General features: G+C 40.2%; 1 protein-coding gene across 2 annotated transcripts in view; it reads left to right on the forward strand.

The window, feature by feature from the left end:
* The window catches only part of NRF1 (nuclear respiratory factor 1), a 140,942-nt gene that overhangs the window by 19,995 nt on the left and 108,063 nt on the right, over positions 1-12,884 (forward strand). The gene's annotated exons all lie outside the window — the stretch shown is intronic.

Consider the following 12,884-nt stretch of genomic DNA (forward strand, 5'->3'; position numbering starts at 1 on the left):
TTCAAATGTATTCTCCATTTTTTAACTACAGGCTTTGGTGATTCGGATTGGAGGAGCTCCTGAGTGTGCCCCCAATCCCTGCCTACCACCTGTCCTGTGATTTCTTACAGGGAAAACTGGTTTTCAACATAGCTATTTTTAGGCTGCTCATGCTTTTTCAAGAGCACATCACTTGATGCCCTTACAATCAAGCTGATTATGTAAATAATACTGGCTGGTTGTATTTTGCTTGTTCTTATCTTTTTTTTTTTTTTTTTTCCTCCCTTATTACTCTTACTTTCTTTGCCCTGGTTTACTGCTTCTCCTGCTTTATTTAACCTGGGAAGTCAGAGAACTACACTTGTTAGGATTGTATACACGTTTAAAAGTAGGACAAAACTAAAGGCTTTTCCCAGGGTTTCTTGACTGTGTTATGGATGGTTGAGATTGCAGAGTTAAGTAAGGCATTATTGCATTATTAGTTTTACTCTAAATAGTCTTCAGAGATGAGTTTTGGGGAGCAGCACATTTAATGAAATCTGCTTTCCTTTGGGCTAATAATAGGGAAATTATGTAAAATGGCTTAAGACTAAAACACAGATGACTTTTTTCCCCCTCTACATTTGTCTAAGAAAGCCTTTCAGCTTTTCCTGTTACAGTTCTCAAAGAGGATGAAGCTTTTGGTTAAGGCTACTTTAATACTATTTGTATTTATATAGTTCTTTTTGTGTGTACATTTGTATATTCCCCCAAATGCAGCAGAATTATTTATAGGTAAAGGGCAAGGATTGAATCAAATCTTACCTGGGGTAACTATCCAGATCACCTGAGACAGTCTTCCTAATACATACCCCTGGACTGCAAGTCCAGAATCTCCTGGAGTGGAATCAGTGGATGTTTTACTACCTTAATCTCTGCATGTTAGTCTGGGTCAGGATGTGTGCAGAACCACTTCTCCAGTGCCCCCAAGAGGTTGCGGGTGCTTTGTTTGAAGACATTAATGGAAGAGCTTAGCTGCTTCCTGATAACCCTCTCTGTCTTCCCATTGTTATTAGAAAAATTGTCTATTGACCAGAATTCTGCCCTACTCTACCTTTTTGCCTCTTTTTTCTATTAGGGCCACATTATAGGTCCAATTCCTCTTCCTCAGAATAGCTTGGTAGTGTTTGATGAGGGAAATCATTTTCCTAAAGTTCTTTCTTTTCTAGCTTTAAACATCTCTACTTTTCCTAACTATTCCATATAACATTGAACCTTTTCACTATCTCAATAAAATATTAGAGTTTTTCTACATCTTTCTCCATCTCAGTGTTACATTTACTTCCACTACTAATTACATTAGTTCCAGAATAGAGAATCATATAGGTCCACTCTAATTCATACTCTATTCCTCCATTCTGTGGACCCTGGGATGGCTATGTCCACTCCACCCCTCTGTCGAGAGGGTACCTCAACTCCACTTGGATGATGGATGCAATTCTCCTGTTTGCAGTTGTAGGCACTCTTGGCTCCCTGGTGTGGTGGTTGGCCTTCTTCACCTCCCTGTTAGCTGACTGGGGTAAGTCCAATAAACCAGAGGAGTTGCAAGTCTGTTGAGGCTCAGGGCCTGGCTGTCACATGGACAGTCCAGAGATTCAGGTCCCCCAAGTATACACTAAACCCCAGCGCCAACCACAGGTCCGGTAAAAGTGACAGGAGAGACTTGTGAACAAAGATCACACCTGAGTCAAACTCCATCACACTCAGGACCACAAACTCCAAGGTAGGGCCAACTGACATGGCACTGAACTCCATCTGCTATGACCATAGAACCTGTGGGTCTCTGTAGCCCTCAGAAGAATCAATACCTGGGGTGTATCTACTTTAGCTGTCTCTGGGACTCTGCTGAGGTATGCGTAAGGGCGACCCCTCTGATGACCCCCTGGCTCTTTTTTGGGGACTCAGAGCCATATAAACTCATTTGTCCTTTCCATTTCCCCCTTTTATTCCGGGTCAAAAAGCATTTTTAACTCCTGATATTACTTGTAGGCTGAGATATTCTGCTGGTCTGAGTTGACCCTTTTATTCAAGGTCGTTCTCCAGCCACATCATCAGCTGGTACTTGGTAGTAATCCCTCGGTGCCAGGGAGGCTCATCCCCGGGAGTCATGTCCCACGCTGGGGGGAATTTACATGCTGAGTTTGGCTTCGAGACTGGCCACACTTGAGCAACATGGAGGCTCTCAGGAGGTAACTCTTAGGCACCCTGCAGCTCTAGGCCTAGTTCTTATTTCAGGCACACAGGCCCACAAGCATAGTCATTAGCATCAAGGGCTCATTGTTGGATCATCCTTCCTTATTGGCCTTAGCCATTACACTCAGAGGATTGTTGCTGTTCTCATTGGGGAATGCGACAGAGCTCCCCTGGCCATCGTTCCCAACTGTAACCATTATGAAAATATCCAAACATTTTTTTGCACCGCACACATATGCCCTGGAGAACTCCCTCCCAACCATGCATCCCCCCACCAATAACACCCCACACCAGTATTCCCCCCCTCCCACCATCAAACCTCTTTGTGGTCCAAAACCTTCCTGAAAATGAAGCCCAATATATTGCCAGGTTCCATTAGTAAAATGGGATATAGTGAGGGGTTTAGAGGTTAGCTATAGAATACATACTAATTTAGAAAAATTAAAGTAAAAATAAATTGGGGTATCAAAAAATTAAAAAATGAAAAAGCTTTGTTTTTGATGTTTTGCCTTCCATCACTGCAATAAGTGTTGCCCTATATGCACATTGGCAAGGCAACTTCTTCCATCTCTTCCTCAGGGTCTACACCCTTTCTTTTTCTTTTTTCTTTTTTTCTAATTATTAAGCTTGTCTTCACAAAAGTTTTAGACCACAGTAATTCGTATATCCAATGTACAGTACTCCCACATATTCAACATCAGACACTTTGTCCCTTGCCCAGCAATAATCTTTTTACATGTTCATACTATATTTACTGCAACTGATGTACAGATACTGAGACAATAGCTTTCAAACAAGGTTACACTTGGGTTTGCATTGTGGTCTATATTTTAAACTATACAATTTTCTAAATTTTTAGTTATCTTATGTTTTACATTGTGATTTACATTTTAGCCTATAGGCCCCTATACATTTTTGGGTGTAATTTAACATGTCCTATATCCATCCTTGCATAATCTTGTGGAACACTTCCATTGCCTCACAGTTACACTGATTCCACCTATTCAATACCTCTTTCCCCCTCCCCTCAGGGCCCACAGTGATAATCATTCTTCATTGCTTGAAGGGCCATGTTCAGAGATACTTGCAACAATGTTGAGGACTTGACATGCTCGACTGCCCTAATGCATTGGGAGCCACCATTTCTCTTGAGAGATAAAATTCCCTCTATTTGAGAACATCAGTCCTCCCCTGGATGTAGGTATACCTTCACTCTCATTGTATGGGTTTTATCCAATTATATAACCCACTATGACAAAATGAGCACTCGCACACTCCTTAGAAACCTGTCCTGTTATCAGATTCTCCCCTCTAAGCATCTCAAACAGGTAACTTTCCTTATTATATTTTTGAAAAAGTTTTCTCAACAGTATGCTCTCAACCACATACCTGACAATCTCCTATGTTCATATGTTCCCCCACTTTCCCGGGACATATTATCCATCCTCCTATCTCTAGCCCCGCTCAAGCTCACAAAGCCCCACCCAAAGGTATCCCTATGCCCCCATTTTATCCCTTCCTTGTACAAATACTTACTCCAGCTTATCATAGATTTCACCCAGGTAGGTGTCAGCTCATGACCTTTCTCTACCCCCCAAATTCCTTTAAGCCTATCATCCAGTCTCTAGCTTTCTGAGGCAGCATGGTTTACTTATTTCATATCATTGAGATCATGTAGTATTTGTCCTTCAATGCCTGGGTTGCATCACTCAACATAAGGTTCTCAAGGTTCATCCATGTTATCACATGTGTTTGTAGTGTATTCGTTCTTAAAGCTGAGTAGTATTCCATTGTATGTATATACCACATTTTATTTATCCATTCATCTGTTGATGGGCATTTGGGTTGATTCCAACTTTTGGCAATAGTGAACAATGCAGCTATGAACGTTGGTGTGCAATATCAGTTTGTGTCCTTGTTTTCAGTTCTACTGGGTATATACCCAGCAGTGGAATTGCTGGGTCATATGGCAAATCTATAGCTAGTTTTTTTGAGAAACCGCCAAACTGTCCTCCAGAATGGCTGGGTCCTTCTGCATTCCCACCAGCAGTGGATGAGTGTTCCCATTCCTCCACATCCTCTCCAGCACTTGTAGTCTGCTGTTTTTTTCATAGCTGCCAATCTTATGGGAGTCAGATGGTATCTCATTGTAGTTTTGATTTGCATTTGCCTAATAGCTAGAGATTTGGAGCATTTTTTCTTTTCTTTTTTTTTTTTTAAGATTTATTTATTTCTCTCCCTTACCCCCCCACCCCACCACCCCACCCCGGTTGTCCCTTCTCTGTGTCTATTTGCTGTGTCTTCTTTGTCTGCTTCTGTTGTCAACGGCACAGAAATCTGTGTCTCTTTTTGTTGCATCATCTTGTTGTGTCAGCTCTCCGTGTGTGTGGCACCATTCCTGGGCAGGCTGCACTCTCTTTTGCACTGGGCGGCTCACCTTACGGGGTGCACTCCTTGTGTGTGTGGCTCCCCTACGTGGGGGACACCCCTGCATGGCAGGGCACTCCTTGCGCGCATCAGCACTGCTCATGGGCCAGCTCCACATGGGTCAAGGAGGCCCAGGGTTTGAACCGCAGACCTCCCATGTGGTAGACAGACGCCCTAACCACTGGGCCAAGTCCGCTTCCCCTGGAGCATTTTTTCATGTGCTTTTTAGCCATTTGTATTTCTTCTTTGGAGAAGTATCTGTTTAAAACTTTTTCCCATTTTTTAAATGGGTTGTTTGTCTTTTTATTTTCAAAATATAGGAGTTCTTTATATATGCAGGATATAAGTCTCCTATCAGATATATGGTTACCAAATATTTTCTCCCATTGTGTAGGCTCTTTTCACTTTCTTGACAAACTCCTTTGAGGTGCAGACGGCTTTAATTTTGAGGAAGTCCCATTTATCTATTTGTTCTTTTGCTGCTCATGCTTTGGGTGTGAAGTTCATGAAGCCATTTCGTATTACAAGGTTCTGTAGATGGTTCCCAACATTGCTTTCCAAAGTCTTTATGGTCTTAGTTCTTATATTTAGATCTCTGATCCATCTTGAGTTGATTTTTGTATAAGGTGTGAGCTGGTAATCCTCTTTCATTCTTTTACATATGGATATCCAGTTCTCCAGGCACCATATGTTGAAGAGGCCATTCTCTCCCAGTTGAGAGGGTTTGGTGGCCTTACTGAATATTATATGACTGTATATATGAGGATCTATATCAGAACTCTCAATTCGGTTCCATTGGTCTGTGGGTCTATCCTTGTGCCAATACCATGCTATTTTCACTACTGTAGCTTTGTAGTATGTTTTGAAGTTAGGTAGTGTGATTCCTCCAATTTCATTTTTCTTTTTCAATACATCTTTGGCTATTCGGGGCCTCTTTCCTTTACAAATAAATTTCATAGCTAGTTTTTCTAGTTCCTTAAAGAATGCTGTGTTGATTTTTATTGGGATTGCATTGAATGTGTAGATCAGTTTTGATAGGATAGCCATCTTAATAATATTTAGTCTTCCTATCCATGAACAGGGAATGTTCTTTCATTTATTTAGGTCTTCTTTGATTTCCTTGAACAGTGTGTGTAGTTCTCTGTGTATAAGTTTTTTACATCTTTAGTGAAATTTATTCCTAGGTATTTGATTTTTTAATTTATTATTGTAAATGGTATTTGTTTCTTGATTTCCTCCTCAGATTGCTCATTATTGGTGTACAGAAATGCTACTGATTTTTGCGCATTGATCTTATAACCTGTGACTGTACTGAACTCATTTATGAGTTCTAGAAGCTTTCTTTTAGACTTCTCAGGGTTTTCTATGTATAGGATCATGTCATCTGCAAATAATGAAATTTTGACTTCTTCCTTTCCAATTTGGATGCCTTTTATATCTGGTTCTTGCCTTAGTGCTCAAGCAAGTACTTCTAAGACAATGTTAAAAAGAAGGGGTGATAGTGGGCATCCTTGGCTTGTTGCTGATCTTAGAGGGAAGGATTTTAGGATTTCATCATTGTAAATGATGTTGGCTGTGGGTTTTTCATATATACCCTTTATCATGTTCAGAAAATTTCCTTGTATTCCAAACTTTTGCTGTGTTTTTATCAAGAAAGGGTGCTGTATTTTGTCAAATGCTTTTTCTGCATCTATAGATATGATCATGTGATTTTTTCCCCTTCAATCTGTTTATATGGTGTATTACATTAATTGATTTTCTTATGTTGAACCATCCTTGCATACCCGGAATGAATCCCACTTGGTCATGGTATATAATTCATTTAATGTATTGTTGAATATGATTAGCAAGTATTTTGTTGAGGATTTTTGCATCTAGGTTCGTTAGAGAAATTGGTCTGTAATTTTCCTTTCTTAACGGTGTCTTTGTTTGGCTTTGGTACTAGGGTAATATTGGCATCCTAGAATGAGTTAGGCAATGTTCCTTCTGTTTCAATTTTTTGGAAGAGTTTAAGCAAGACTGGCATCAGTTCTTTCCAGACTGTTTTGTAGAATTCACCGTGTGAAGCCATCTGGTCCAGGGCTCTTCTTAGTTGGGAGGTTTTTAATAACTGATTCTATTTCTTTACTTGTGATTGGTTTGTTGTGATTGTCAATTTCTTCTTTCATCAGTAGAGGCTGCTTATGTGTTTCTAGGAATTTGTCCATTTCCTCTGAATTGTCATTTTTGTTGGAATATAGTTTTTCAAAGTGCCCTCTTATAATAGTCTTTATTTCTGTGGGATCAATGGTGATATCTCCTTTCTCATTTCTTATTTTCTATATTTGTATCTTCTCTCTTTTTTTCTTTGTTAGTCTAGCTAAGGGTTTGTCCATTTTATTGATCTTCTCAAAGAACCAGCTTTTGGTTTTGTTTTTCAAGTGCTTTCTTATTTTCTATTTCATTTAGTTCTGCTCTTATCTTTGTTCTTTCTTTCTTTCTTCTTCCTGTGGGGTTACTTTGTTGTTTTTTTTACTAATTCCTCCAAATGTGCAGTTAGTTCTTCAATTTTAGCTCTTCTTTTTTGATATATGAATTTATGGCTATAAATTTCCCTCTCAGTACTGCTTTTGCTGCATCCCATAAGTTTTGGTATGTTATCATTTTCATTAGTTTCAAGGTAGTTATTAATTTCTTTTGAGATTTCCTCCTTGACTCACTGTTTTTCTAAGAGTGTGCTGTTTAATTTCCATATCTTGTTGTGAAATCTGGGCCTCTGGCCCTTGCAGATTTCCAGCTTTATTCCACTTTGGTCAGAAATTATTTTGTATGATTTCGATCCTTCTGAATTCATTGAGACTTTCTTTGTGGCCTAGCATATGGTCTATCTTGGAGAATGATCCATGTGCATTTGAGAAAAATGTATATCCTGCTGTATTTGGATGTAATGTTCTGTATATGTCTATTAGGTTCAGCTCCTCTTATATACTGCTCAAAGTTTTTGTTTCTTTATTGATTCTCTTTTGAGATGTTCTGTCCAAAGTTGATAGTGGTGTAGTAAAGTCCCCTACTGTAATTGTAGAGGCATCTGTTCTTTCACTTAGTTTTTCCAGTGTTTGCCTCACGTATTTGGAGGCACCCTTGTTAGGAGCATAAATGTTTATGATTGTTCTTTCTTCTTGAAAGATTATCCCTTTCACTAATATGTAGTGTCCATCTTAGTCTCTCACAACTGTTTTGCATTTAAAGTCTATTTTGTCTGATATTAATATAGCTACTCCTCCCCTTTTTTGGTTATTGTTTGCTTGTAAGATTGTTTTCCAGCCATTCACTTTCAACCTCTTTGAATCACTGGGTCTAAGATGAGTTTCTTGTAGAAACATATAGATGGGTCATATTTCCTTATCCAATTTTCCAATCTGTGTCTCTTAATAAGTGAGTTTAATCCATTGACATTTAGTATTATTACTTTCAAGGAATTACTTATATTAGCCATACTTTCTTTGGATTTGTGTTTGTCTTATAGTGTTTGATTTTTTTTTCTCTCTTTTTGTAGTTTTAGTTTTTCTTACACTCTCCTCCAGTTCTGTCTCTCCTGTTCGTTTCTTTCTTCCTCCAAAACTCCCTTTAGTATTTCTTGAAAGGCAGGTTTCTTGTTGGCATACTCTCTTAGTTTCTGTTTATCTGTGAATATTTTGAACTCTCCATCATTTTTGAATCCTAGCTTTGCTGGATAGAGTATTCTTGGTTGGAAATTCTTTTCTTTTAGTACCTTGACTATGTCATACCACTGCCTTCTTACCTCCATGGTTTCAGATGAGAGATCAGCACTTAATTTTTTGGAGCCTCCCTTGTATGTGATGGTTCTCATTTCTCTTGCTGCTTTTAGTATTTTGTCTTTGTCTTGTGCATTGAATAATTTGACAAGTATATGTCTTGGGGTAGGCCTGTTGGGATTTATGCTGTTCAGGGTGCATTGTGCTTCCTGGACATGTACATCCATCTCCCTCAATAGGTTTGGGAAGTTTTCAGCCATTATTTCCTCCAACACCCCTTCGTCCCCTTTCCCTTCTCTTCTCCTTCTGGGATGCCTATAATGTGTATGCTTGTGCGTTTTGCATTGTCGTTTAGGTCCCTAAGTCCCTGCTGGGTTTTTTCTTTCTTTTTTTCAATTAATTCTGTCTGTTTGATTTCAGATGTACTGTCTTCGACGTCACTAATTCTTTCCTCTGCCTCTTCAATATGCTGTTATTCGCTGAGAGTGTATTTTTGATTTCTTGGATTGTGCTATTGATCCCCATCATCTCTGTGATCTCTTTGTGCATGATCACAGTTTCTTCTGTATGCTCTCCAAGTGTTTTCTTAATAAGCTTAATCTCTTCTTTCACTTCATTGAATTGGTCCATGATACAAGTTTTGAGAGCTTTAATTACTTGTTCGGTGTTCCACTTCTCTTCCTGGTTTTTAATTTGTTCATTGTATTGGGCCATGTTTTCCTGATTATTGGTATGGTCTGTAGTTTTTTGTTGCTGTCTGGTCATCATTTTATCTTGTTGGGTTTATTCTGTTGATTATCTTCTTATTCTAGCCTTGGGGTTTAATTAGTTGTTGTTTTTGTATGTGTATTAAGTCTTCTTTTTGTCACTTTTTTCTTCTTATTCTATTTCCTTGTTGTTGGCTAAGTTCCTTTGAAGGAAAATATTAGGTCCAGAGAAAGCAAAAGGGGTAAGAAAAGAAAAATATAACAATAGTATTGATAGTGAGTGTTAGCAGAAGAACCATATGAGATCTAGGAGAATGGATATAGAACTCATGGAAGTTGTGTATAGTTATAACTGTAAAAAAGTGGAGTACCTATAATGAGATATTAAACTGAATATGGGGAGGAATATACTATGAATTAAAAGGTCAGTGTGATCAGGAGAGAGGGAAAAGGAAAAGAGAGGACAATAACATAAAGAGTGAATAAATGATAGAAAACAGATTAGAGGTAGTAGAGATAAAAAGTCAGAAATATCGGGGGTTAAACAGAGAGAGGTGGAATATAAGAGAAACAATAAATGATGGGGGAGAGAATGATGTAAAGGAAAGGGGATAGCAAAAATCAGTACACCCAGAAAAGTGAAAATTGAGGATGAGGAAACACAGCAAATAAGAACTGTTGCCTGCAGCACTAATATGGAAAAAAGAAAAAAAGGGGGGGGGGGGAGAGGAGAAAGAGAGAAGAAAAAAAAGACAGAGAGGGGAGAAAAAAGAAAAAAAGGGGGGTGGGGGGAGGGGAATAAAGAAGAAGGAAAACAAGAAAACAGACCAACGAAAAAGAACAGACAAGGCCTCAGGCAAAGAATTCTCTTTGCAATTGAATAAACTGCTTAGGAGTCTGACCTTCCCTCTTTCTCCCTTCCTCACTTCTTTCCCAAGGCAGCAAGAAGGCTGCGTGAGGGCTCCTGTAGGAAATTCAAATGGGTCCCTGGTGAACCAACTCACCTGAGGAAATAATGATTCTTAATTTCTCAAGAGAGCACCCACCCCTTGCCAGAAACCCTAAATATGCTATTGGAAGCCTGTAAAGCACGTCTTACCATCCCTCTCCCTTAGATGTGCTACAAGGGGGCTGGTCAATTTTCTGACTCCACCTTTTCCCAGACCACGTTTCCTATCCCAGGGCATTTAGGTAAATTGGGCTCTCTCACCAGATTCGCCTCTTCTCTATTAGGCTCTCCCCAAGTCAGCTAATATCTCCTCCAAACTGAATAAAAAAGGGGGTACCAGAAAATTGAACCTACATTCCGTGGCCCCTCTGCACCTCCCACCTAAACTCGCCCACTTCCAGAGTTAGTCCATGTCTGGAGGGGTAGGGGAAGGCCAGATTTCCAGGAGTGCTGGGCTCGGGAAACAGAGACCTGGGAGAATGTGGACTCCGGGTATTTAGCGTGGGCCACGGGGGTTCAGGGGACACAGGCTTGGGGTTCACGCGTTTGGGCGCATGGGGCTTGGATACTCCGCCCCACGACCGGCATTTCTCAGAACGCTGGGGCTCTTAGCCCTGCGGGGGAGGGATTTACCTTCCCGCGGCTTACGCATTCAGTGTTAGAAACCCGCAGTTCTACCTTGAGCAAACACCAATTTTGCTGCAGTCTCTCCAGATCGATGTCCAGACACCTCCCGTCCTGCAGGTTCCCAAAACAGCCTGCTCCGGTAGGACTCCGTCACCACACAGCCAGTCTTTTGTAAGAGAGAATACAGCCAGTCTTTTGTAAGAGAGATGACAACAGTGTACTTATTCAGATGCCATCTTGCCCCACCTTCGAAAGTAGGAAGTTTGCTCATTGCTGTCTTCCCTGTGTCTATATCAATGGTTGACACACAGTATGTGATAATTATGTGTATTGAATGAATCAGTGTATTGGATCTCTTGGCAAGAATTTATCTCAGATCCTTTCTTCTTTCACTGCAATTGATATTGCTGACCTCTCCATTTGGCTTCCCTGATGCTACCATCTGATTATCATTTTTCCTCTGACCTCTTTTCAGTCTTCTTTACAAGTTTCCCCCTCTTTCTACCCCTGTGAATATTCCCCAAGTATATTAGTCCACCAAAGGGGTGCCGATGCAGAATACCAGACATCTGTTGGCTTTTATAAAGGGTACTTATTTGGGGTAAAGGCTTACAGTCCCAAGGCCTTGGAAAGTCCAACTCCAGGTACTTTCTCACCAAAGTTAGCTGTCACGAGTTAAAGCAAGATGGTGGGCAATCACTGCTGGGTTTCAGCCTTTCTTCTCTGGGCTTCCTCTTCCTCTTAATGCTCCCTGGGCCCAGCTTCTTCCCAGTCTCAGCTGCAGGCTGGCATGGGGCTGGTCTCAGGGCTTCCTATATCTCAACTCTCTTCCAAGGTCAGCTATAAGCTATCAGGCAAATGGTCTATCTCTCCCTGGACTTAAGCTGTTTGAGTCTTCTTTTTTTCAGATGGCAGGACCAAAAATGACAAAATTCTCTCCTCTCTGTGTCTTCTTGAGTGAGTGTCCATTTATTTTAGATCCAGCAAGGGCACAGGGACTCAACCAGAGTAATACCCTCTGACATAGTCAATTAATCTAAAAGCCCTAATTTTAACAGGGAATAACCAAAGACGTCTCAGCTGAATTTAATGCAATCAAAGGGTATCCCACCCAGAGGAATAGATTAGTTTACAAATAGCATCTTTCTTTTTGGAATTCATAGAATAATCTCAACTGCCACACCAAATTTCCTTGCTTCTTTATCCACTTTGTATATCCGCTGGTCAGTTTTATTCATGCTCTCTGCTTTCATTACCAACTACTTGTTGATGAGTCCCAAATTATACCTGCATCACAGACTTAACTTCCAAACTCCGAATCTGGATATGTTTGGACAGGTCATGTGAAAATCCTGTCTTCCTCTGCAAGTCTATTCTTTTCCTGTTCCAATACCTTGGTTAATGAACCACTCACTAATTCGAGCCAGACACTTGGGAGTCATCCTAGACCTACAAAGCTTTCCCTTATCTTCACATCCAGTTGGTCTCTAAGTCCCTTCCATTTTCACCTTCTAAATATTTCACATGTGCTTTCCATTCCCATTGTGTTCAGTTCCCCTCTTCTCCCTCACATGGACCATTAAATTAGTTATCTGACTAGTTTGCCTGCCTCTAGCCTCCATGCTTCCCAAGTGTTTCTTCTCACAGTTGCCAGAGGGATCTGAAAAATGCTGCCCATCACCTTTTAGCAATTTCCATCCTATAGCTTAGAACCCTAAGGATAGCCAGGTGTTATTACAGAGGGCTTTTGTGACCTACAGTTGTCTGTAGGCTGAATAAATAATACTGTCTCTCAAAAGTTTGCTTACCAGTAAATTTTCAAATAAGCTATATAATTTATAGTATCCTTGTTTCATTATCTGCTTTTCTGAATAAATACAACTACTTTGTAGTATAGGTTTCCTTTTCTTTTCTGGTTGTTATAAAGGGGTCTTAATAATAATGGGTGGCAGAGAGCTGTAAAATGAAATGCAGATTACTTTGCACAGCCTATTAGGCCTAGTATACCCCATGCTTGGTCATGCTCCATCTGCACTGTTTCCTCTACTCAGGATGCTTCCTCTCCATTCTACTCTTAATCCTCTACTGACACCTGTCAAATAGCAACTCCATGAAATCTTTCCTGACCAGGATAAAATCCAAACTCCTTTCGAAGGCCTAAAGAGGCCTTGCATGATTTTTCCAATTTCATCTCCCTCCACACTCCAC

Source organism: Dasypus novemcinctus, chromosome 5 (genome assembly GCF_030445035.2).
Source record: "Dasypus novemcinctus isolate mDasNov1 chromosome 5, mDasNov1.1.hap2, whole genome shotgun sequence".
Lineage (NCBI taxonomy): Eukaryota > Metazoa > Chordata > Mammalia > Cingulata > Dasypodidae > Dasypus > Dasypus novemcinctus.